This window comes from Emydura macquarii, unplaced genomic scaffold (genome assembly GCF_026122565.2).
Source record: "Emydura macquarii macquarii isolate MOO-44397 ecotype Brisbane River unplaced genomic scaffold, CSIRO-AGI_Emac_v2 contig_3506, whole genome shotgun sequence".
Lineage (NCBI taxonomy): Eukaryota > Metazoa > Chordata > Testudines > Chelidae > Emydura > Emydura macquarii.
The window spans coordinates 5,367,247-5,394,020 of NW_027133643.1; the positions used below are offsets into that span (position 1 = coordinate 5,367,247).

The 26,774-nt window shown below is 42.5% G+C and overlaps 1 protein-coding gene across 2 annotated transcripts in view; it reads right to left on the reverse strand.

Annotated features, from left to right (window-relative positions):
• The window catches only part of GLIS1 (GLIS family zinc finger 1), a 258,432-nt gene that overhangs the window by 141,592 nt on the left and 90,066 nt on the right, over window positions 1–26,774 (reverse strand). The window lies entirely within an intron of this gene.

The window sequence follows — 26,774 nt, forward strand, 5'->3', positions numbered from 1 at the left end:
GGAGTTTTGCAATTGACTTAAATGGCACCAGGTTCAGGGCTCTAGTGAACATGAGAGAGGGGACAGTGTTGGAAGCCAGTGATTATGGATGGCTGGTAAACATTGGAGGTAAACCTTGAAAATCCAGATCTTTTCTGGCCTGGAAGACTCTCTGATAACTGGAGAGATGGTGAAAAGGATGATAACACAAGAGTCAAGAGACTCAGACTGGAGATATTGAGAGGGGAAGGGGTTTTTAACCAGTCTGTTTAAAACTGTGTGTTTTGTTTCCTCTGTAAACCCCTATTTCACTTCAGTGACTAACTGACATTTTGGAGGAAACATAAGGTTAGCATATTTCAGGTTCCCAAAAAAGAGGATGGGGGGGAATTGTGAGGGGTAGAGTTGGGGGTTCTGGAGGGGTGTGTGTGTACTGGGAGGAGGTGCTGGAGGGGATACGTGGGGGGTTGGGGGCTGTGTACTGGGAAGGGTACCTAGGGATACCTGGGGGGTGTGGGAGGGTTGTCTGTACTGGGAGGGGATACCTGGGAGCAGCTGGGAGGTGCTGGAGGGGTATTTGTAGCAGGGGTGCTTACTGGAGATGTGCCACAGTGTCGCTCCCTGTCACAGTGGGAGGCTGGCTGCTGCTGGACCCAGCGCCAGACATCAGGACCCAGCGCCAGCTATCAGGCAGCACACCCTGTGGGATCTCCTCCCAGGGCTGGGAACCAGAGCTGCAGGGAAATGGACCAATAAGTTGCAGATGCAGGGGCAGAGCAATTGGGGCTCTTTCTGAACTGCAACATCTGCTCTGCAAAAACCCGGACTTTGACTCTTATTTCAAAAATCTACCTGGACAGAGAGCGGATAGCCAAAAAAGAGGTCATGTTCAAAACCCGGACATATGGTAACCCTAGATTCAATACACTGTCCTTTCAATTAGGGAACATCAGGCTTGACATTCCTGATATTTCTAAGGTAAGAAAGAAGCAAAGGAAAAAATTGCCAGAGGATGGGAGAAAAACCTCCTGGCCATCATAAAAAAAAAAAAAAAAGAAGAACATAAGCCCAGATTGTAAAAATTATTTGCCATTCAGCTTTAAAACCTCTAAATTATGCTATTACTATAGCTACAAAAACAATTCACTCACTCTCTCTCTCTACTCATGTTACATATGGCTGAGCTGTCACGTAAGGACTGTTCACTGTTCACACATTCTCCCTTCTAATCAATGGTTGTGAATAGGCCTCATCTACCCTACTGAACTGACTTTGTTAGCACTTGCCCTCCCCATTGTTATGTTTCTCACCATTGGATGTACATATATACCTCCTATCTGTGATTTCCACTTCATGCATCTGACGAAGTGGGTTGCAGCCCACGAAAGCTTATGCCCACAGAAATTTGTTAGTCTTTAAGGTGCTACAGGACTCTCGTTGTTTTTGCTGTATACAGACTAACACGGCTACCCCTCTGGAACAAGTAAGGACTGATTTTCCTCTCACTTACATCAGCAGTGTCACTCCTGTTTACTGAAATCAGAGTTGTCAGCACCAGATATGGCTGAAAATTTTCCATGAAAACAGTTTTTCAACAGAAAATTGGGCTTTTGACTACTTTGTGTGTGTGTGTGTGTGTGTGTGTGTGTAAAATATTTGCTTTCTGTGGACAATTTTGACTTTTCATAAAAAATGAACATTCAAAAACAAGTTCTGTTTTTTTGTTTCTTTTTTTAATCTGAAAACCAAAATGTTTCACCCAAAAACATTAGACCAAATGTTTTGATTTGTAAATGCTGCAGTGTTACTTCATGAGAATTGTAGTTTGGGTGCCTCATAGTTCATTCTCCTCCATTGGCTGAGCTCTCCAGCTGGACTACATCTCCCATGATGCAGCAGGGTCATGGAATTCCCATGATGCACCATGGCACCTCAGGAAGAGGCGAGGCCAGGGTGCACCATAGGAGATGTAGCCCAGGGACCGTAGAGGAGAATGGGAGCATGAGGCATCCAAACTATAACTCATATGAGGCACCACCAAAATGAGGGCAAAAATCAGACCCCTATCTGTTGTTAATTTGTATACAGTCCTCTGTACAGAATGTTTTAAAATATTGTAAATTTTTAAGGGGAAGACGTTTCCATACATCTTTAAAAGCCACATCTCTCAGATACAATGTCAGAGCTCGGAAATATATCCCTCCTATGACATCCTACCCCTGGGTCCTGACATCTTAGCCATGGGTCATTACTTATTTCACTAGCTGAAAGTGAGATGTTGGCTACAGAATATCCACTGAATGTGTTCTTTATATCCAGGATACTATCAATTGTCTTATGTTTTTTCATTTATACCTGACCAGTAATAAAGGCATCTTCTCTTTCTTTTTCAGTCTCTGGATGATACAAGTCTGAAATTCATTAAGGACTTTTTAAACACTCATTTAACAATTTTATCATATTACCAGAACACAGAAACTTGAAGCTTCCATCCAGAGTTCAGCAGTACTAAGCTATAGCAACACATCAGAAAACAGTGATACTGATTTGTTTGAAGAGGGAGATTTCCTAGAATAACATTAACACTATCCCTATGCTGTCAAAAACAATTATCTTCTCCAGTAGCTGTCAAATCACAAGATACGTTTTTTTCCCTCCGGCACAAAGAAGCTGAGTACTCAAAAGCCAAATCCACAGAATTATGCATGTTAGAATTTCAGCCAACCTGCCGTATGTTTATCTTCACCAAATACCTTGAAGTTTTGTTAACCTGGGCTCCAAATAGACTGTCTAACTTAATCTCATATCAGGTCACCTTTGCACGATGGCATCTTTAAAAACGTGCCAACCATATGGCAGCTGACAGCAGCAGACAAGTAATGACATTAAAAGTATCACCTTCTTCCAGCAGCAAAGTAAAATGAGAGGAATTGCCTCTGTATATAGATGGCCAGATTCTGCAGTTATAATTACACCAGCATAGACAGAAGCCATTTCACTGCCTTAAACAGAGTTAGTTTAATTGATGCCAGTGTAATTTAGAGCAGAACCAAGCCCTTTGACAATTGACTTTTTTGTACAATCTTAGCATCATTGGCTGGCATACAGGAGATTGAAATATTTTCCATGTCTGGAACTGGATCTCCTCTTTCATTGGCTTTAGGGGGGGCTTTAACCTACATAATATAAGTTACCAACAACATTTGAGAAGAGCACATATTCCCTACCTTCTATGAAAGGTTTACCCTCAGTTCAGCAGAACCATAATAATTCCATAAATCCATATTTAAAATTAATGTGAATTTACAGAAGGTAAATCTAATGAAACCAGAAGAAGCCTTGGTTTCCAGAAGGATCCCATGGAAGTGAAATCCATCAATTTTAGTGTGTGTGTGTGTGTGTGTGTGTGTGTGTGTGTGTGTGGAGCAGGTTTGGTTTTGTATTTTTAGTTTAAATGCTTAAGAAGGAAATATACAAGATTTATCCAGAAGTATAAGAAAACTTCAATCCTGCAAATCCTTCCATATGAATATCAAATAGGTTCAGATTTTGCTCTCTTACCATTTTTATTCTGGTGTAACTAACTTCAGTGGAATTGACTCCATTGGACATCTGACTTCAGTGGAGTTGCTCCTGGTTTTTGACAGCATAAATCAGATCAAATTCAGGCCCCCCACTGACTTTAATGGGACTGCTCATATGAGTAATGCAATTTACATATGTAAGGACTAGTCTCATAAATCAGAATTTGCAGCACTGAGTCCTAAAATTCTTCTTCTTCTGTGTGAATTTTTGGTGGAAGAGAATCCCCCCTCAATCCCCCAGCCCAATGTAAACCTGCCTAGTAACCATAATAATAAATATTAAAACCAACAGAACTAAATGGCAGTAGTTCTTTTCCCTCCCCAAGGAACACCTCGTTTCTCATTCATTTAGACCAGGGGTGGCGAATTAAGTTATAAATATAAAAATGGCCCTTGGAAGGAAAAAGGTTCCCCACCCCTGATTTAGACTGTGTATATGGAGATTTCATTCTTGCTGATAAAATTCACCATTAGGTTTTCAGCCAGAAGAGAGTGAAGTCTTATTGAAAGGATAATTGCTCAACAAACATATGCTGCAGTGCTTTAGAGTTTACCTAATTAAGGATCATGAACAAATAACTTAAATGACATCTAATTTAAATGACTCATATTCAAAATAGAGATAAGTTTGAAATATTTACGTAACATACTTAGATATCCTCAGAGCATTATGAGTTTTGTGGTGACTGCTTAACTAGGTCATTTGCTTTTTCTTGCTCCTTCACTCTCTTTAATTACATTTTATTTAAAATGTTTCGCCATCTCTGGTGTGTTTCTTGGATACAACATCCAGAATCCACCTACCACATCTCTGAAAAATGGAACACTATTATTGGTGCCACATTCTTTTCGTGGAAGACCAAACGGCTATTGGATTTTTCACTCAAAGGTGAAATTCATCAGTAATAAAAAGACCATTAAAGGCCCCCAGTGCAACAGACCTGCTAATGCCAGGGTACAAACAGAGCAAAATTGGGTAAAATGGAGAAGGGATGCAAGGGTACCGTATACCGTCTGTTTGACAGAGCAACTATGTATAGCACATCAAAGAAGGCAAGTCTAGTATCTGGATCGGGGTCATGATTACAGTGTAGCTAGAATAGCTAATGTGACGACCCCTGTACACGTCATAATTTTAAAAGTTGCTGCAGAAAGGCTACAGAGTTGCCTTTGCCCTGCCTATGGGTTAGATCAGTGCTCCACAAACCTTTTCAGTTGCTCCCCCTCTTACGCAGTCCATGCTCCTCCCCTCCCCCCGGGAGCCAGGGCCACAGTCAGGGCCAGGATCCAGGGCCAGAGATGCAGCTGAGGCTGTGGCCAGGACCAGGAGTGTGGTTGGAGCCAGGAGCCAGGGCTGGGAACCAGGAGCAGGACTGCAGTCGGGGCCGGAGCTGCAGCTGGGGCCGTGGCCAGGAGCAGGGCCATGGTCAAGGCTCGGGGGTGGAGCTGCAGCTGGGGACACAGCCAGGAGTGGAGCTGGGAACCGAGGTCGGAGCTGGGGCTGGGGGTGGAGTTGGGTGGCGCTCTCTCCTCACCCCCCACGGGGGCTGGCCTGGGTCCCACTGCACCCCCCTGTATGTTCTTCTGCACACAACCCACAGTTTGGGGACCACCGAGTTAGACAATGCACTCCATCGCTCCCACAAAAAGTTCTTAACTCTGGCTCTGTTCGTGGCATGATGGGAGAAATGTCTCCTAAGGCCATATCTACACTGGGGAAATTAAAAACCAAAAATGTGGACCAGTTCTGAGATTGATTCAGCTCAAGTAGCATTAAGACTGGTGGGAGCCATAGTACATGCAGGGCTCTGTGGCTCAGAACCATTTCTGCAAGTATTTTAGTTGAAGTTGCTGAAAAACATGTAAAATTGAACAATTGTGGAAACAGTTCAGGCCTTTGGAGTCTTGTCCAAACTATGATTCCAGTACTGGTTTAGCTGAATCAGTGTTAAAACCAGTTTGAATTTGGGGCTAAGTTTCCCAGTTATCAACCTCCTTCTTTAATTGTGGGCACCAGAACTGGACACTGTAGTCCAGAAAGGATTGCATCAGTGCCAAACACAGAAGTAATACTGTATAACCTCCTTACTCCTAACTTGAGATTCCCCTTTTTATGCATCTAAGGATCCCATTAGACATTTCGGCCACAGCAGTGCCCTCAGAGCTCATGTTCAGCTAATTATCCACTCCAAGTGCGTTTCAGAGCTACTGCTTCCCAGGATAGAGTTCCCCATCCTCTAAGTATGGCCTACATTCTTTGTCCCTTGATGGATACATTTACATTTGGCCATATTAAAATACCTAGTTTGCTTGTGCCCAGCTCTGTTCCTCCAGTATTTGTATTATTTGCAAGCTTTATCAGTAATGATTTTATGTTTTGTTCCAGGTCATTGATAAAATGTTAAATAGCATCGGGCCAAGAACCCATCTCTCTCGGACTCCATTAGAAACTCAGCCCACTTCTTGATGATTCACCATTTACAATTATATTTTGAGACTTACCAGTTAGTTTTTAATCATTCTAATTTTTTAGTCAAAATACTGTGTGGTACCAAATCAAATGAATGACAGAAGTCTATGTATATTACTTCAACACTATTACCTTTATTAATCAAACTAGTTATGTCATTAAAAAAAGAGATTAAGTTAGTAAACTAAAATAAAAGACGAAAAAATATCAAGTTAATGAATTCCTTGTGTGACTGAACACAAAAGGACTGGGAAATGCAAGAAATCTCAAAAAATCAAGAGGAAATAGCTGTTGAAATAACTCATGCAGCATCAGCCTATTAAAACTTGTGAAAGATAAATATATTCCCTGTATATCTTTTTTGTAAATATGGACTGCAAATGTTGATCAAATCTATATTTATTATTTCATGTTCAATTGACTTTTTAAAAATCAAACTATTTGGTTTGCCCTTTTCTCCCCATTCTGTGGGATTTCTTTTTACAGATTATACACAATACGATAAAAGAGTAAAAAAAGTAGGATAACATTATTGCAGCAAAGTAAGGGTGTTTCATTTTCCATTGGTCCAAATTAAAATAGCTTGAAAATATTCCAGTATTTTCTGCAGATCTCTAACTCTTTAATTTGTACTGGCATGACATGGAGTCCAACAACACAGCATATGATGCAGTAATGATATTTAACATTTTTTATTCTCAAAACAATTTGCAAACCTTAGCTAATTCACAACACCAACACAACTCTTCATAACACCCATACATAGTAGGTGAGCAGGGCCCAGATTCAGGAAAGCACTTAAACGTACTTTAATCCCGTTTATTCCATATGCTTATCTTAAGTGCCTTCCTGAATTAGGGCCTATGTGTTTAGTATTTAGACCATTTTAAATATTGGTAAATTGAGGCTCAGAAAAGTTCAGTGACTGGCCCAAGAACATAGAGACTGCACCATGGCCAGGATAGAAACTCAGGAATTCCTGGCTCCCAGTCCTGACCTCAGATCCCCAGACTTTATGTCTCAAACAGAAGAGAGATACATGACCAAAAATGTGCATCACAACTATATGTAGTAAGTAGAAGAGAGCCTTTTCCAATCCACACAAACTATAGGCCTTGTCTTCAGCTCAGTCATTGATGAAGGCTCTCCTCATCTTGGAAAACCCTTTTACTTGTACCCCATAACTTCATTGGTGAAGCAGATTTGGCGCTCTTTACTTCTTCACAGTTTGTATTTTAATAACAGAAAAAAATATGTTAAAATAAATATTTTAGGAAAATTAAGCTTTCATAACACGATTTTTATTAAAAAGGAAACCCTAAGCCTTTCTAACATGCACATGGAGCGTATAAGCTTTGTCCAGTGAAACTTGGCTTATTTTTTTTTAAATAAAAAGACCATGAATGAATAGAAGTCTAATTCTCAAGATTTTTGGTACATGAACTAAAAGTTTACATTCCTCAATGCTCTGCAGAACAATAACGAAGAAAGGCTCCTGTTTGGATCCATCAACAAGTATATCTAACATGACGCAAATATAACCCTATCCAGTAGGAACGCCCAACCCTGTGCACTGAGGGCCACATACCTCATTTGCCTGGTGCCTGAGTTCTGCATTGAAGGCATGACGGTACACAAACACTTAGCCCTTTTATAAACTAGGAGGATTTTGTCGGTATAGTTATACTGCCATAGTTATATTGGTAAAACCCTTTAGCAGAGATGCAATTACACTGGTATAAAAGCACAGTTGAATCAGGGTAACTGCACCTGCATTAGGGTTTTTACTGGCATAGCTAATTCCTAACTGACATAGCTAAATTTTTAAGTGCAGACTAAACCCTACCCACTTCCATAGGTTTACTCCCACACGTTGTGCTATTAAAGTGAATGGAATGTCATGCTGAAATGTTTGCAGGATCAGGTCCTTAAATTCACAAATACTCCTTTGAACATATTAAAATAAAAAATAAATGCACACAAACATAGTACCTGCATCTTCCTTGATAAATGAACAAAATTCCTTTTAGTTGGAGGCCACCAGCGATAAAAACCTGCAGTCAATCAGTTTTGTCCTCATCTTGCACTTTCTGGGAAAGTGTGGCAGAAGGTGTACTTAATTTAAGTGAGCTCCCCTGCCACTCAACAATGCATACAATCCTGATGCCAATGCAATTTAATAACACCACTGAGAACCCCTTTAGCAGAGGATAGCCATTAATGTGCCTGGCTCTCAAACTAATGTCTTCAATGTAGCGGAGAAGGAACAAACTCTTAACTTTCACTCATCCAGCTAAGAATTTGTTATGATCCAGACACTAACAACCCAATTTGTGATGAAAAGATTAAGGGCCAGAATCTGATCAGCTGATGGGTACATACAGAGGGAAAGCTCTGTGCGTGAGGGGCTGTTAAACTTTTTGTAGTGAACAACTTTACTGAACCAACAAACTTATGAACAATGCTACCTATTCTTGTATGCCAGAAGAGTTTTTATATTGACTAACTAGATGCACAACACATGTCTATGTACTGCCTTTATACAGATCTGTTATAAAAGGAGCTATTCACAATTGCAATTAGGACTGACACTGCTAGAGGGATTAGCACTCCAAAGGGACTGAAGAAGCACCAGAGGAGATGGCTATCTGCACAGCCACGCATGTAGACCAGTAAGTTAAAGGCACAATAGAGTCCAAAATAAAGGAATAGTTTGCTTCTGAAAAATATTTTGGTCTCATGAGCAAGACATAGAAGCAATGTCTGGCAGAAATGGGAACAGAAGAAAAACAGTGGTGTATATGTACTATGCCGCTACTTGGGGAAAGAAATTGTAGCAAAGAGATCGCTAACAGAAGAGTAGATTTAAAAGCAATAGGCCTTATATAACCTTCAGGCCTTGAAACAGTGGAAAGTGATGGTAAGGGCCCCACAAATGCATTTTCTGTCATAATCATATGACTATATTTAGTGTGACATAGTGTTTGTGCCCAGTCAACAAGATGAATGTTAGTTACTTTCATCTCTTTTAATGCAGTAAACATTAGCACTAGTCTAGGCTCCAGGTGGCTTTTTCCTTCCTCACCCCAGCAGCTGGTCTACGCAAAGTAGTCAGATTAGCTAGTAATAAACAAAAGAAAGGAGGAACAGGCTCATTTTGTCTGCTCAAGTTCATGTAGTTGGTTAAGCTGAAAAGAAACACAAGCAATCCAAAACTAAGAATAGACAAGAAAATGTGAACTGCAAAAATTAGTTATTGTGGTTTTTAAAGGCAGGAAGCATTTTTTAATTAATTAATCCACAAGATCTGAAAGAACTGTAACCTTCCACTTCCAGTCCTGCGGTATAAATCATGTCATCAACATATGGGACAATATCTACATATGGGGGTAACTTCCAGTGCCTCCCGCTGACTTCAGAGAAATAAGAAAGACTAAGCTGTGCAGTATCCTGAATACAACAGTTCCCTGGACGGCATTATATTATTCTATTGCATAGTTACTTAGTTATGGTGAGATATTGTCCTCAACAGCCATTGCCACTGTGGGAAGCAGAGATATATTTAGGCCTAACAGACACCTGCTGTGGATTTTAAGAGTCTGTCCTGACAACGTTAACAGCAAAAGCAGAAGTAGAACTGAGTACCTGCTAAAAAGAGCAGAGGGAGCATGGTTAGTGTTGCACACATGTAAGAAATTTTAGAGTAATTGTGTTTGTGAGCACAAGAAAAGACAAAGTAACTAAAAAGCTAGAAAAGAGAAACTTTGCTTTGGACAAACACTAAGCCTGTAATGATGGGGGAGGAGAGCTAACATGGGAATGAGAGACTAATACATATGTATAAAAAAAAGATAACAAAAAGTTATTAATAGGTTTGTGTAACAAAGGAAGGTGGAAGCTATGTTGTCTAGTGCTGGAGGTGACTGGTGAGATTGTCCAGATAAACTTCCCACTTGTGAGTAACGGATCACTACTCTCTGAGTGTTTTGCCCCAATAAATATTTGTTACACCCATTTGCTGAGTAAGTGACTCTCAGTCCACCTCAATCCAACAGCCACACGGGGGGAAGATGTAGAGTGGTACCAAACCAATGTCAGTGGCTAGTGGCATTCTGCCTACAAAGGACAGTTGTTGGCAGGATGCCTCTTGGGGAGCATTGGTTAGAGGTGTGCAGAGTATGCTTCTCCCAGGGTCAGCCCAAATAGGGAAGGGCGAATAGGACAACCGTCACACCATGCTCCAGCTAGTCATGCCCCCTTTCCAATGTCTTTCACCACCGACTGCGACACTGCCTCTGGAGCTTGCTTGCAGGAAGGACAAACATCAGAATCCTGGCTGCTGCTTGCACAAGCAGAGGGAAGGGTCCCTACCTTTTCCCATTTTCTGGGCATGCATAATCTGATCCTTATTATAGTTCCATATAATCTATATACACACAGCTCAGACACAATAGAGAATATACACGATTCTACTGGTATACTATATAATACTGTCACTTCTACCTTGCACTGCATGGATTCACAGTCATCAACCCCAGCTGAAGCCCATCACACCATCTGGGTGCTGGCCCATTGCATTTGAAATGTCAGGAACATTCACTGCATTGTATAACAACTGGCAGCCGCTGACAGCCCATTCGGTTTCAGCTTTCCGCTCCTACTAATCAGCTCGACCGGCAATCTTGTGCTTCTGCTGTCCAAGGGAACCATGACAAATCCACACTTTGAACAAATTTCATTGTGCATATCAATACATACAAGAAAATATAACCCTACAGCACGCACACACATCTCTCTGTCTTCAGTTTGTCTTTATTTATTACTCTGAATTTGAAATCTCGGGGTTTTTACAGCAGACTGTACTCAGACAGGCCCTAGAGATGAGAACTACAGAATGGTTCTCTCAATACAGAAGTTCACACATTTTGAATTTTCTCTAGCATGGACATGCTTTCATAGTAATTTAATGCAATTCCTTTGAGCAGAAAGTATCTTTCCAGACACAGAAAAATTTAGCGTGAGTCTATTTCTTATTTGATTTTCCTTTAAGTAATTTAATTCACTAATAACCAACATATGTCTGCTATCGCTCACATGCCATCTCCTTTCCTTCTCATTGGCTTACTAAATTCTCTTTACTCTCACAGGTCTCTACTCCCATATATTTAACTTAATCCATTTATTCTCTCTACTCCATGGATCTTCTAAGCAATAGTTTCTCAACCTGTGGTACATGTACCTCTGGGGGTACGCGAGACACAGGCAGGGGGTACGCGGCGAAAAACCCAATGAAGGGAAGCAAGCGGCAGCCGCTGACTTCTGGGGAAGCCAGGTGGCAGGAGGCAGTTGGCGGCTTCTGGGAGAGGCCGGCGACAGCAGCCACCAGCTTCCTGCCCGGTCCCACCTCCTAGCTGGGAAGTAGAAGCAGGTGCCCGCTATTTGAGACGCCGAGCGGCAGCCGCCCACGTCCCGCCCGGTCCCAGATGGGAACCCGGCGACAGCCTCCTGCGCCCTGAGAGCCGGGTTCACAGCTGGGTGGCTGCCACCCGAGCCCCAGCTCTGAGCCGAGAGACAGCCTCCCGCGCCCTGGCTTGAAGACGGGCAGCAGCCACCTGCCCACATCCCCGGGTTCCAGCCTGCACAGAAGTCTCCTCCGCCCCAGCTCGGAGCAGGTGTCAGTCGCCCACCTGCTGGGTTGGCAGCCAGGCGGCAGCTGCCTGCAACTTGCCCAGGTGGCAGCTCCCCTCCCCGACTCAAAGCCCAGTGCCCAGAAAGTCAGGTGGAGAGCCCAGCAGCTTGCCCAGTCCTGGAGTCGGGCTCTACCTGCAGGCTTACTTGTCAGTTTCACTGCTCTTCTTGTGCAGTGAAATTGACAACTATGACAGCCCCAGATTTTACCAATATAAAAATGTTAAGAGGGGCCCACACAGTGTGATTTGCCCCAGGCCCGCACCCCCCCCTAGGGACGGCCATGGGCAGCACTGCCATCTACTCTGGGCCACTCATACCTCACAAGATCCTGCCTGTGTGAGGAGAACACCATGTGATCCCGCCATCAGGCCATAGTGATTTGCTGGCATTGACCTTGGCTCCTATATTGAGGAAGGAGGGGAGAAACAGCAGGGGTTTTGTGATCTGCCACAGCCACACAGCACTGCAGAACTCAGAACTCTCCTGCTCTATGAGAAATACAGTCGTCCAGTGGTAAAGGGGGAAAAGATTGTATTTCTCAGAGTGGAAAATTGAGTGTTGGGGTACTTATTACAATTTTCAGAAGTTAGGGGGTACTTGCTACTTAAAAGGTTGAGAAACACTGCTCTAGGCATCAGACCATGTAAATATTCTGCCGGGTATACATCCCCATGGACATTAAAAACACAAGGGCAAGACTGACAGAGGGGTTTTTCCACATGCCACCTTGCACGTGCATTGTGTCAACATATATGTTCACATAACCCAAGAAAGAATGTATGTACCACCCTACTCAAGAGTATTTAAAAAAACAAAAAACTAAAAAAAAAAACCCCAAACAAACAAAAAATCATGCCAAGCAAGCATAGCCAGACAAATACTGATTCCTTTATGATAATCAGTTACCAGGAAAAGACTTTAGAAGTGTGGAAGTTCAATGTTGCAATGCTACCAACAGCCAAAGAAACTCATTTCTACAAAGACAGCCTCACCTCACAAGCTAATACAGTGTCATGTGGTAGAGAGAAACTTTAAACTGAAGCAGCAGCTGAGGTCCAAAAGCATCCAGACTTTTATTATAGAAAGATAATGTCAAAGGACTCGCTCACACACATGCTCCAACTCTGAGCTATCTCCTCTCAGTTCTCTGACCCTCCAAAATATGAGAATTCACACCTTTCCGAAGAGACACTTTGTGGGTGTCTGTTCTGCACTCTGAGTTTACCTGTTTAGAGGAGCTTTTCCCAGCACACTCTCCCTGGGACAAGCAACTGCTGCCCAAAGGCATCTGACTACTGGAGACTGCACCTTCCTCCTGTTAACTAGCAAGTATTCTTAACTCTTACTAGATTTGCCCCACGTTTCCTCATTCTCTTACTCTAGGAGAAGAGAACACAACTTCACTTACAGTAGACTCCATGCAGGCTGACTGCAAATCTCTCCCCCTCCCCAAGTCACACACATCCCCACTCACACTTCTACACACTGTCCCCAATCAACCGCCGCTAATGTGCAGCCATTTCACCAACACCTGTGCGTTTAATGTTTTTCACATCATACAAAAATAATTTCTCTGCAGCTTGGCATGAACTCTGGCATAAATGGAATTCAAAACCCATATGAGACACCTCCAACATGGGCTCCAAAGCAATTGGTTATGCCTTCTGCTTTTTCACAAAGTACATTTCATTTGTTATTTTGGTTACTTGAGAACTTTTTGCCAAGGTTTTGGCTTTATTTTTATGGTTTGACTGTGTGTGTTTCAAGCCACATAATTCATAGACAACGTGTTCTAACTGAAAGTTCTGGTTGTGAATAATTATACACTCGGAGCGAAGTTCACTGCTTTGTGAAGGGGGTGATCGTACTTACACAGCAAAGAGGCTTTGTATTAGCTCTCTACACACGGCATATTTCTCCCTAATGTTATACAAATATTACAGTATTTTTTATCTGAATTTACAGGTTAGAAAGTCAGTATATGTGTAATCAAGATTAGGCAACCAACCTTAACTCTGCCTCTAGTAAGGATGGCCCTAGTGCAGGAGTGTAAATGTACTGCTGCAGGCCACACACAGCTTAAATGATACAATTATGTGGTTTCCAAGTGGGATGACCAGATGTCCCTATTTTATAGGGACAGTCCCGATATTCGGGGGCTTTTTCTTATATGAGCGCCTATTTCCGCCCATCCCCGTCCTGATTTTTCACACTTGCTCTCTGGTCACCGTATTTCCAAGACACTGTCAGATTGCATAGAACCTCAGCTTTCAATTTTAAAAAGTATGTTAGACTTGTGAATAAAATCTTCCATATGTAAACTGAATGCAATTGACGCAGTAAAGCCTCCCTGTATCTGCAGGCAGCTTCAGAGAATAACTCAGAGGTGTGTACTTCCCTAGGGCTATTAATCTCATTGGTTTATCTGCTCTAAAGCTCAGTGATAAGACTTCATTGTTAACATCACCTATTCTGTTACTTATCATTTTTACCAAAAGGACTGGGGAAAGTGGTAGGTGGGAGATGGGAACTGGGAATAGCTGCAAGGAAGGAAAAGCAGAGGGAAGACGGAGGAGACACAGATGAGAAAGAGGGAAGAAAAACAAAGAAAGTAGGATAGGGAAGAAAGAGAAGAAAAGGGCAGAGATAACAGTGGTCCTACAGAGGAACAGATTTCCTCACTGTGTGATGCTGAATGCAAGAATAAAGTACTGAATAAACAATACCTAAAACCTTAGTTACTATATAAAGGCCAGGTTCTCCCCTTGATCTGTCTGCAAACCTCCCAGTGACTTCAGTGGGAGATCACTGTGGACTGAGGGGAGCATGGAGTCCTTAATTTATACCCCGGCCTATGGACCACAAGTAAGCATGGAATTCAGCCCTCTACACTGAATGAGCTTGACACTGCTGGGCTAGTGAATCAGGCACTGGACTGGAACTCCAGAGACTTGGGTTCAAGTGCTGGCTCAGCCACAGACTTTGTGTGTGTTCTTGGACATGTCACTTAATCTGCTCTGTGTCCTAGCTCCCTGCCTGTAAAAGGGGGATAATACTCCAAAGGCTCACAGGGGAGTGGAGAGAATAAAAGCCATTAATGATTGTGAAGTGCTCACATACTACAATGGTGAGGGCTTTAAAAGTAAATAGATTCTCAGCCATCACCAGTAGGCCTGGGAAGCCCTTGCTAGCCATACACTGCATTTCACATGCAAACATAGCACACTACCGCTATCACTTCCTGTCCTTTACAGCTTGTGTGCAGTACAGACTACTTTTTACACTGTGATTCAGTGTGGAAGTACCACACACCTGAACCTCCTCTAGTCCACCTCTTAATTACTAGCCACAAACACCAGAGCCATGTGTGTCTTACACCACGGGTGACTGTAGAAATGTTTCCCATAGTACAAACCCTCCATCCCTGTGAAGCTTTCCCTACTGCAGCTAATGGCCCCAGTGCCTCGCCTGCAGAGTTCATGCCATGCTCAGACCCAGCCTTTGAGCCTGGCCCACCCAGGTGCAGTCACTTCCCATCCCTGAGAGAGGCCATGGGCTGCTGGAAGTGGGGTTAGGCCAGGCAGGCCCCCCAGGGTGGAGCCCTGGCACAGATACCAGCCCCACAACAGTGGAAGGAGCAGTGCTGGCCACCCACTTGCTCACTCAGGTTTGGCCCCATCAGCCCTCTGTCATGATGGGGAGAGCAATGGGGCCAAAATTGAGTGAGTGGCGTTGCGACTCGGTTGGCACTGCAAGTCCCGTGCACCAGGTCGCAATGCCACTCACTCAATTTTGGCCCCACAGCCTCCCTATTACGATGGAGGGACCACGGGGCGAAACCCAAGCAGCACTGAAACTCCCGTGCACCAGGTCACAATGCGATTTACTCGGTTTTGGCCCCATCTCCTCTCCCCTCCCACCCCCCATCATGACAGAAGGTCAATGGGGCCAAAGCAGAGTGGGCAGCGTGGGGGGGAGGGGCATTGCTGCTGCTCCTCACCACTGCCAATGGTACACACCGTGCATAACATGCCTGCAGCTGCCGGTACCACTGTCTTTTACACGTCACATATATTCTCAAGCCTTCTGTCCTCTAGTAAAGTGACCATCCACATGCAGTGTAAAAACGACTCCTTTCCAGTGTACAACATTCCATAACAAGCTGTCAGGACCCACAAAAGCTCAGTCAACATATACACCCTCACTGTATTTGTTTGCTAGAAACAAGACTAGGTCTCCTTCTTCGTTGTGTGTTTGTGCAGTGCTTCACCTGAAAAAGCTGGGGCCTCTAGATCTACAGTAATACAAATAATAAATAATATTTGTTCAATTAACATATATATTGCAGTCAAAATACACCAGATATGCAATGTATATTTATCTCACTCTTCTCAGATCAAGCACAGACTTCTGATACAGCACTGTCACATTAAACTGACCGTTAAGGGGGGCTTACAAGCAATACAGAAGAAATATGCACAGACACAAACTTTACTCCTCCCAAAGGCTAAGGTCATCTCCCCACCATTCCTATCACTTCATACCTTGCCTGGGTAGCCCGCAAAAAAAAGTAATCAATACACACACAAATTCACATTCTTCCACACTGCCCATGCCGTACAATGTGTATAGCCATAATTTCAGCTTTTAGAATCCCATAGCAGTCATGACACCTTCTCCCTCTACTCTCCCAGTCCTGGAAATGCATGAATTGTGTGAATTATTCTAATGTACTGATCCAGTTGATCTACTGAAATTGATACTGTATTAATAAAGCCAGTAGAATATTATCATATTGTCACAGGGTCCAATTCAGTTGTAAGTCAGGAGTAACTGTCTAAGACAATGGCATAACAACATTATGAAACTGGCATAAGTAAGATCAAGCCAATAAAGTCTTCTATAGTGGACTATGTGATGATTCACATTAGTGTCAGAACCAACACCTCCATTTTAAAGAAAGCTTCAAGCGCTCAGTTAGAGATGCTAACCTTGCAGCTGGCAATTTATCTTGGCAACTGACCGAACCAAGTAGAGAACCAGAGGGAATAATCTTGTTTGAACAGACCTGATTGAAGAGCCACAGGCTGAGAAGGCTTGCTTCTTATGACTAGAAGCAATTTTCCCATCCCTTCCCTCCTTCCTATCATATTCACACTCTGCTAGCCTCGGTAATGAGGAGTGACGATGACGATGATGATGATTTATGTCTGGAATGTGTATTTTTATGTGAATTTATTGTGGGAGAAAACTGCCAGATTAAGAGCCCTAGAGACTGAAACCTTTTTATCCTCATAGCATGCAGAACATGGCTAGAAAAAGTGCAAGCTTCCTCATACTTCCCCATCAAGGTGCCTGAACTATGTACTGTGAGAACCACTTCTAGGGATGAGATGTGCGAGGGTGGGACATGGAGGCCTAGAATGAGATGGATGGGGCTCAGATACCACAGTAAATGGCCATAGCATAACAACATAGATCAGACCGGCCCATTCAGTTTATAGATTTTAGGATCAAAAAGGACTATTCAAATCATTTAGTATGATCTTCTGCGTAACACAGGCCATTGCATTTCACTAAGTGATTCCTGGACCTAACTCAATAACCTATGGTTGAACTACAGCGTACCTTTTAGCGAGATATCCCGTTTTTATATGAAGACTCCAAGTGACAGAGAATTACCACAGCCCTTGGTAATCTGTTCCATTGGTTACAACTCCCAATGTGCATCTTGCCAGTTTGAACTTTGGTGACTTCAATTTCCAGCCACAGAAGCTCATCGTTTCTTTGTGAGATAGATTAAAGAACCCTCTCGTATCGGATATCGTTTCCCAGTGTAGGTAATTATAGACCATGCTCAAGTCACCTTCTCTTCAGTGAACTAAACTGAAAAGCTAAAGGAACTGAATCTTTGTAAGGAATACTTTTCAGACCATGAATCTTTCTTATAGCTCTTCTCTGAACCCTCTTCAATTTTTCAACATCCTTGTTAAGGTGTCAACACCAGAACTGGATGCAGCATTCCAGCAGTAGCTCCACCAATGCCATAGAAGGAGGTAATATCACCTCCCTACTTCTGCTGCACAGTCCTACATTTACACATCCAAGTATCTTTTTTTGCCACACTCGGAGCTCCTGTTCATTTGGTTAAATTCTTGATGTTTCTGCCAAGGCTCCCAGTTCTAGCGCCATATCCTTGCAGTGTTTTTTGTGACTTTACCATGAGCCCACTAACAACTGCAATAAGGTCACCAATTTATACTACATCAGCCGCCAAACCTAATGAGTCAGATTAGGTCCTACTGTAGGTGGGCCTAACTAACTCCACTGAAGACAAATGACACCTCTGAAATCCATGGAGTCACCCAGTGTGTAAACTATAGAGTAGCAAAATCACCCCTTATTTTAAAGAATGTAGCAACTGTACAGGCTCAGTAGCCACTTATTAAAGTGAGAAAATTCAGCATTTGACTTTTTTAAATACAAAAAAGCCCCCAGCAATTCACAGCAAAGACTCACTGCTTTTGAGATTTTTTTTTTTTTTTTTTTTTTTTTAAATTAAGCCATTTTTTTTGGTTTGCCTTGTTTCCTTTTAGGGAGAGCACGTCTGAACCCTATGGCTGGCTGGCTAATTGAAGCCATTTAAAAAATAAACCAGCCTGGAACTGAGCATGTATGTGTGAAGTTTCAGCATAACGCTGAGCTGCAGCTCTTCAGAACCTAAGTGACTGATAAGAGAATGGTCAGACTACAGATTGCCAAAATACAGATTCACCAGGCAGAAATTCACGTCTCCTGGACATGCTGACTGAGATGTTAGAATGGGACAGTTAGGGGAAAGAAAGGCAGTCCTTAGAAGTGCCAAGAGAGAGAAAATTGAGGAAACGAAAAAGAACAGAGGTTCTCTCTATTGTCATATTTGTCATCTAAAGTGATGCTGACATTGACCAGAAGAGAGAAGAGAACAGTGTAGCTCCAAAAATGGCACCCCAGATACTGTGGGAACAAGAATGTCACATTGTTTCTAAGGGAAGTTAATTGCAATCATTTTCCTGCTGGAACACACATTAGCAGGGAAGGAAGAGACTGGGCATGAACTGCAACCTTGTGAATGAGATTCAGCTAAGTACTGACATCCTCTATGCACCAATGGGGACAAATTCTGGGCTCAGACACGTGTGCATGACTCCCACTGATGTTAGGCCTAAGTCTCCAACTAACACAAATGACTTCCCAGGGCTTGGGGCTGAATCTTATTTATTCAGTGAATTTTCTGTTCTTTAACAATGGGGGCTAGAGATGTATCTTGCTATCTCTCCTGACCATTCTTCAGGTCCTGTACATCAGGTGCAGGAGCACAAGACTTGCTGCTACAGTCTATGGCCAATAGCACAGAAGTCATCACTTTTTGGTCTATTTTTTCCCTTTAAGGTCCAATGAGTTTCCTAACTTCCTTTGCCACACAGCATTAATATGGTAGATTCCATTTCACGGGAAATATTGAACAGTGCCAGCTCAGTATCAAGGGTACAATATCCCTCCTCAGAAGCTCACTAAAGTGAAGTTTTTATCCCTGACGACTAGCCAAAATTACCCCAGACAGATACTTGCTCGAGTTTCAAGTTTCTTCATTGGACTTCACCATCACTCAGTCTTTTGGAGGTGATCTCTGGGATGTTGCATGTATGCATCTTCTATCTAAAACCCCCATAATTTCCCTGTGTTCCTTCTCCCCTCTCAATGTTGGAAATGAGCCTGCATACTGTACCAGAACATCACAGCTCCAAAGTATGATTGCTCAGCAGCTACTGCTTCTACAACACCACCAGGGCCACTCATGGCTCCCACCAAGTGGAACAACAGAGCTCAGAGACCTCAAAAACACAACACATTTGTTCATGGAAAGTGATCATCAGCAGTTCGAGGACTGTTGCAAATAACACTGCTGGGAAGGAAAGAGTAGGAGTCCTCCACTAAGATTCTCCGATGTTTTGATGAGGTTGGGGGTAATTATTGCCTATATTTTCATGAATATAAAAACATTTTAAAGCATAATATTTTATAGGTGCATGATGCCGAGTCTGGCGTTTCCCTTCTCTCTAGGACATTCGGTAGCTCTCAGCATGCTTAGTACAGCCAGACACATCCAGTTTATGGAGATGATAGTGTGCCGAAAGGTTAGCACTGAAATAGAAAAACAAACAGCAGAAACCCACAGCTGAACTACCAGATGCTGGGGTTTGTCAAAGATTTTTTTTTATAAGAACACACAGACTCTGACTGGGATCATTATCTTCACAATGCACTTGTCTGTGTAACTCTTCTCCTCTCCTGTTCCTCCCTCTCTTGATGTGCATAAAGCGTCCTTATTCAACCTTGATTGAGCATGCAACTTTCTTCTACTGCCCTTGATGAAAGTGTCTAAAATGTCCGCACGTGGACGGTAGACCAGACCATGACAGAAACCCTGGGGATGTCGCTTGATCACAAAAGCTGGCACTCGTGAACTTGAGGACTACAGACGCACAGAAGGAAAGAATGGATCATCAAACTGAAATGATAACCATTTGACTGAATGAATTAGTTAAGATACAAAGGACTCATTAATCACTGTTGACTTCCATAGCCCCTTCCATCCAAGAACCTCAAAGGATTATTATTTCAGAGGATGCTAAAGCCCCAGTCCCTCTGGAGCTCCTCAGTTGCAGAAGCAAGAGGTGAGTCCAGGCTTACCAATCCTCCCCACTGGAAGTTGTTCAGACCAACTAGGTCCCGGTGGCATCCCCCATAACCTCACACCAGCAGGAGGAGTTTTAAGAGCAGCCATAAAAGCCCAGCTGCCTGTATTATTCATCAATATCATCAGGCCTTCTCACCCTCCACCCTCATCAGGCCACTTCTAACTTGCATTCTGGACATTCCCCACATTCTGCTCAGTGGCTGTTCTGAGCTCCTCGCTCTTCCCTCCAGCCACCACAGTCCCCTCTGCTATCAGCCGTGCTGTCTCTGCACCTTCCATACTCCTCTCCACTTCATAAGAATGACCATACTGGGTCAGACCCCTGGTCCATCTAGCCCAGTGTCCTTTCTTCTGACAGTGGCCGGTGACAGATGTTTCAGAGGGAGTGAATAGAACAGGGCAATTTATCGAGTGATCCATTCGATTGTCCAGTCCAGCTTCTAGCCATCAAAGGTCTACAGACACCCATAGCACGGATTGTCTCCCTCTTGCCTTTCCGTCCTTCCTTCTTCTCCCCCTCTTGCACCTTCAACAACTCTCTTCCCAATTATCTCACACACACCTCCTTATGCTCCAGAGAGTCCCAACCCCACAGAATATTTAATGACATTCATCTGCACATGAAACAACATTTAAAACCCACACAAACAAGACACTTCTTGAAGGTTCAACAAAATTCATGTTGTTTTATTTCCTTTCCCATTCATGTCTGTTTAAGCTAGTGGCTCTCTCACCAACCCAGGACAGCCCCAGTACCATCCATGCCTCAGTCTGGTTCAGGCCCTGCCCTCAGGGCACAATTTATTATTTAAACACACAAAAACTCTTGAAGTAACACAAAACAAAGTGCTTCCTCTGAGCAAAGCAGGCTGCAGTCCCAGAAGCCATTCCCCTTACCTCTCTCAGCCCCAAGAGGACACACACCCTTCCTTCAATCTCCTGCTGCCCTCTGCGACAAACAGGCGGCTCTTAAGCCTTTCACCCCGTCACGGTTCCCTTATTTGCTCCCCTTTTGTTTTGTCTTTTCTTGTCCTGCCATGTCTTCGTTCAGGTCCAGATTTTGCTACCCTTCCTCATCACAAGCAGTACCTCGCTCTGCAAGTAGCCCAGCTACCGTGTGTGGACAGAGGCTGTTCTATCTGAGCAGGTTGGAATCTGGCCTTAGATAGGAACCGCTTCAGGTCAAGATCCATATTTATTTACATATCTTTAAGGTACTCAGCACGCTGTGAGTGCCATGTACATTATCATTATTCATTGTATTATCTAAAGGCTCAATTGTGCCTTTGCTGAAGGCCTGAGTAAGCAGCAGTGCATAGCGATGGAGCCACAGGAGCAGATTAACACCCAGTGGGTGACTCAGAACTGTAGTATGAGGAGTGGAATAGGAGAAAGTGTCAGATTTCAGGAAGGACCTAGTTTGGCTCCAGAACACAAGCTTGGCCCAGGCTGCTGTTTTGAGCTGGGTGAAACCTTGTTATAGGTTGAGTTCAAACCTTGTTCAAATGCATGTGTGAATAAGTCCTCTATTTTAGAGGGTTACAGGGCCACACCTGAAACAAAACCTCAGGCTATGCCTGTGCTACAGCGCTATCGCTGCAAATATGCTGCGGTAGAGTCCATCAATTTCTACTTGCAGGGCTCCAACATTTGACTAGCCGCTCAGGGAATATCAGGGCAACACTGCTTACCAGGCAAACACAAGCCTCTGAGCAAGCAACAGGGGCATCTATGCATGTTCAATAAAGACTTCTTTCCTACAACTCTGCTTGCTTGCTGCATCATTGTTGCTCATGAAACAAGAGTCACAATCTGGTTTCTGGTTCCCTTTTGTTCCAGGGGGATGTAATTGGCACCAGCCCTCTCTGAGTGGGTCAGCAAGTTGGGGAAGGGGCTGAGTGAAGGTCCTGCCCATCTGGCAGAAGCGGGGAGAGCAGTGGTTCAGCTGAGGCTGCTCCTTTCCTGAAATCACAACCCACAACACAAGTAGCCCATGTAGGAAGTGAGGGGGCTACACATCTCCATAGTCAAGGACACAATCTGGTCCTAAAGGTGGAATTTAAAAGCTAGTTCACTTCTTAGACGCTATCTTTTCCATTGGAGGGAGAGAGAGAGTATTTTGTATCTGATCAGCAGATGGGCCAGCACTGGTAACTAACTGGTGATCATCACATGAGATTTTTATTTCAGTGACAATTTGTTTCTGTAATTATTCCTCTGCTTTTAGAAGTTACCTAAATGCAGTATTCACAGCTACGGAGGGGGGAAGAGAGGGGAAATCCATTCCCAATGCCAACTTTCAAGTTGTTTTCACTTTTGTTGATGCAGAATATTGAAAGCAGATGTGCAAACTGAACTTTTTTGCAGCATATTGTAAATATTTTTAAAATGTGACTCTGGTACAATACATGTCAAACAGTTGAATTCAAGGTAGAGAAAGCTGCCAAAAGGAGAAGACAGATGAAGTTTAAAGTCAGTTTAACTGTGGATACTTTGAAGCCATAAATCGGATGGCCAGTCTATAAGATGTTAATATTTTTTCATATTTATTATCTCAAAAAGATATAGAAAAAAAACCAACACTATTTTCTGCAAAGCAAATCATATCTTGCTACTTATAGTACTATATCCAAGTAGAAGTGTGAGCAAGTTTCATTATTTGCTCACACTGAAGACTGATAAATACAAACATTAGTTTTCTTTTAAGACATACAATTTCCCAGCTATAAGAATGATTGTCTACAGTAAACACTTGAGACCAGTGCATTTTAAATGATGTATGAAAACACAGATTTGCTAACTATTGCTATTTATGTCCCTTTTTAAACCATCTGTAAGAGAATCATGGAAATGTAAAGCTGGATGGGATCTTGAAAAGTCATCAAGTCCACTCCCTTGTGTGAAGGCAAGACCAAATAAACCGAGACCATCCCTGATAGGTATTTGTCCAATCTGTTCTTAAAAACAAATGATGGAGTCCACAACCTTCCTTGGAAGCCTATTCCAGGACTATCTTTCTAGTTAGAAAGATTTAGCTAATATTTGACCTAAATCTCCCTTGCTACAGATGAAACCCATTACTTCTTGTCTTATCTTCCGTGGACATGAAGAACAATTGATCACCATCCTCTTTATAAATCCCTTAACATATTTGAAGAATGTTATCAAGTTTCCTTTCCTCATAGGTCAGGTTTTCTAATGCCTTTATCATTTTTTTTTGATCTCCTCTGCACTCTCTCCAATTTGTCCGCAACTTTCCAAAACTCTGTCACCAAGTCTGTCAGAATTGGATATAGTCCTCCAGCAAATGCCTCACCGTCAAGTAGAGAGGAACAATTTCCTCCTGTGTCTTACATACAACTCTCCTAATGATGCACCCCAGAATATTAGCCTTTTTAGCAACTGCATATTGTTGGCTTATATTCAATTTGTGATGTACTATAACCCCCAGATCCTTTTCAGCAGTACTACCACCTACCCAGTTATTCCCCATTTTATAACTGTGCACTTAATTTTTCCCTTTCTAAGTAAAGTACTTTGTACTTGTTCTTACTGAATTTCATTTAGTTGATTTGTTTTGAATTCTAATCCTGTCTTCCAAAGTGATTGTGACCACTCCCAGCTTGCTGTCATCCCCAAATTTTATAACCATACTCTCTACTCCATTATCAAGCCACTCGTGAAAATATTGAACAGTAGCAGACCCAGGACTGACCATTGTGGGACCCCATTAGATACACCATCCCAGACTGACAGTGAACCATTGATAACTAATCTGAGTACATCTTTCAACCAGTTGTGCACCAGCCTTATAGTAATTTCATCTAGACTGCATTTCTCTAGTTTGCTTATGAGAATGTCATGTGGGACTATGCCAAAAGCCTTACTAAAATCAAGATAGATCACACCTACTGCTTCCCTCCATCCACAAGGCCAGTAACCCTGACAAAGAAGGAAATGAGGTTGGTTTGGTATGATTTGTTTTTGACAAATCCAGGCTGGCTAATTCTTATAACCCTATTATCCTCTAGGTGCTTACAAACTGATTATTTTATTTAACAATTTGCTCCAATGTCTTGCCAGGTACCAAAGTTAGGCTGACTGGGGAATAATTTCCCAGGTCCTCTCTGTTCTCCTTTTAAAAGACAAACAACATTTTTGCTCTTCTTCAGTCCTCTAGGACCTCAGGCAGCCTCCATGAGTTCTCAAAGGTAATTGCTTCAGCTAGTTCCTTAAATATCCTAGGATGAGAATTTCAACAGGCCCTGCCACCTTGAATACAACTAGCTTATCTAAATATTCTTTAGCCTGTTCTTTCCCCATTTCGGCTTGCATTTCTTCCCCCTTGTTGTGAACATTAATTGTATTGAGTCACTAGCCTTTTTAGTGAAGACTGAAGCAAAATAGACATTAAACACCTCTGCTTTCTTATGTCATCAGATCTCTTTTCCCCCTCTAAGTAGAGGACTTACACTTCTTTTTGTCCTTCTCTTGCTCCTAATGCATTTAAAGACATTTTTCTTATTGCCTTCTATGTCAAGAGCTTGGTATAACTCATATTATGCCTTAGCCTTTCTGATTTTGTCCTACATGCTTGTGCTGTTCTTTTGTTCTCCTCCTTAGCAATTCATCCATGTTTCCACTTTTTTGTAGGATTCCTTGTTGATTTTCAAGTCATTAAAGAGCTCCCGACAGAGCCATATTGGCCTTTTATTATTCATCTTATCTTTCCTTTGCCTCGGGACAATTTGCAGTTGTGTCTTTAATATTGTCTCCTTGAGAAACTGACAGCTCTCCTGAACTCCTTTATCCCTTTTATTTTCTTCCCATGGGTTCTTACCTACCACTTCTAAAAATCAGACTTTAACAAACTCAGAGAAGTCTGTTGTCCTTATTCTGCTGTCCTCACTTCTTCCTTTCCTTAGAATCATGAAATCTATCATTTCATGATCACTTTCACCCAAATTGACTTCCACCTTTAGATTTGCAACCAATTCCTACCTGGTGATTAGAATCAAGTCTAAAATGGCTGTTCCCTTGACTACTTCCTCCACTTTCTCAAACAAAAAATTGTCTCGTACATTCCCAGAACTTAATGGAATTTTTGTGATTTGCCATATTACTTTTGCAATAGATGTCTGGATAGTTAACGTTCTCCCTTGCTACCAGATCTTGTGTTTGGATATTTCTATTATTTGTTCTAGAAATGCCTTACCTACCTCCTCTTCTTGATTTGGTGGTCAGTAGCAGACCCTACCATGACATCACCCCTATTTTTTTCCTCTTATCTTTACCCAGACACTTTAAACTGGTCAGTCTCACCTCTTTCTGGACCTCAGAAAAAGTATAAGTACAATGCAATACCTCCTCCCTTTTTTCCCTGCTTGTCCTTCCTGACCAGGAACACCCCGCTACATAAATATTCCAATCATCAGATTTATCCCACCACATCTCTGTGATGCCAGTTAAGTCATAATTTAGTTTATGTATTAATACTTCCAGTTATCAGTATGGCAGTGTCCATTTCAAACCGACTTTTCCAATAACTTATGTTCTAGAAAACGAAGGACATGTAGAAACACCACATTTGGCTTATAAAACAGGCATTTCTACCTTTTGTGCAATTTGGCCAGCTGTCCTAGACTCATTCCATTACATGTAAAATGATGCACATGAAGAAAAAACCCAGAAATGTTTTCCAAGATTCGCATTAGGGTTTCAATTTTTTATATGAATACTAAAGTCTTATTAAAACAAGCCTCTGACATAAAAGCTGCAATGCTCTTACACAGGTTGGCCCCCATTCCACCACTCATTCTAGGCCTTTGTGCCTAGACAGACCACCACTGAAGTCACAGGCGATTGCAGGACTTAGCCTTACGTGCCCAATGCTGCCTTCTTTGCTCACCCAAAACTCCCAGTGAAGCTGAACAAGTCGAGAGAGAAATTCCATCATAAGAGCTACTACGAGGTAGCAGCTTAAAGTATGTGTGGAGTAAAACAACCTTCATCTCTTGGAGTCCTACACATTACAAATCAGATTTCACAAAACCTTTTCTGTTTTGGTGTTAATGGGTTCCTTATACATTTTGGCTAACCGTTACTCTGGAGCACTACTTAGAGTTTTCAGCCCTAAAACTAACTTCAGTGAAGACCAGGTCTAGTGGGGAAGTCATCCCAGGCTTCAGGAGAAGTAACAGTTACGGCAGCCTCCTAAATAGTTGAGCTAGTAGGGAGAGGACTGCATTTGCACATACATTTGTGAATGTAAATGTGTCGATGCAAACATTAGCATTCAGGAATATTATAT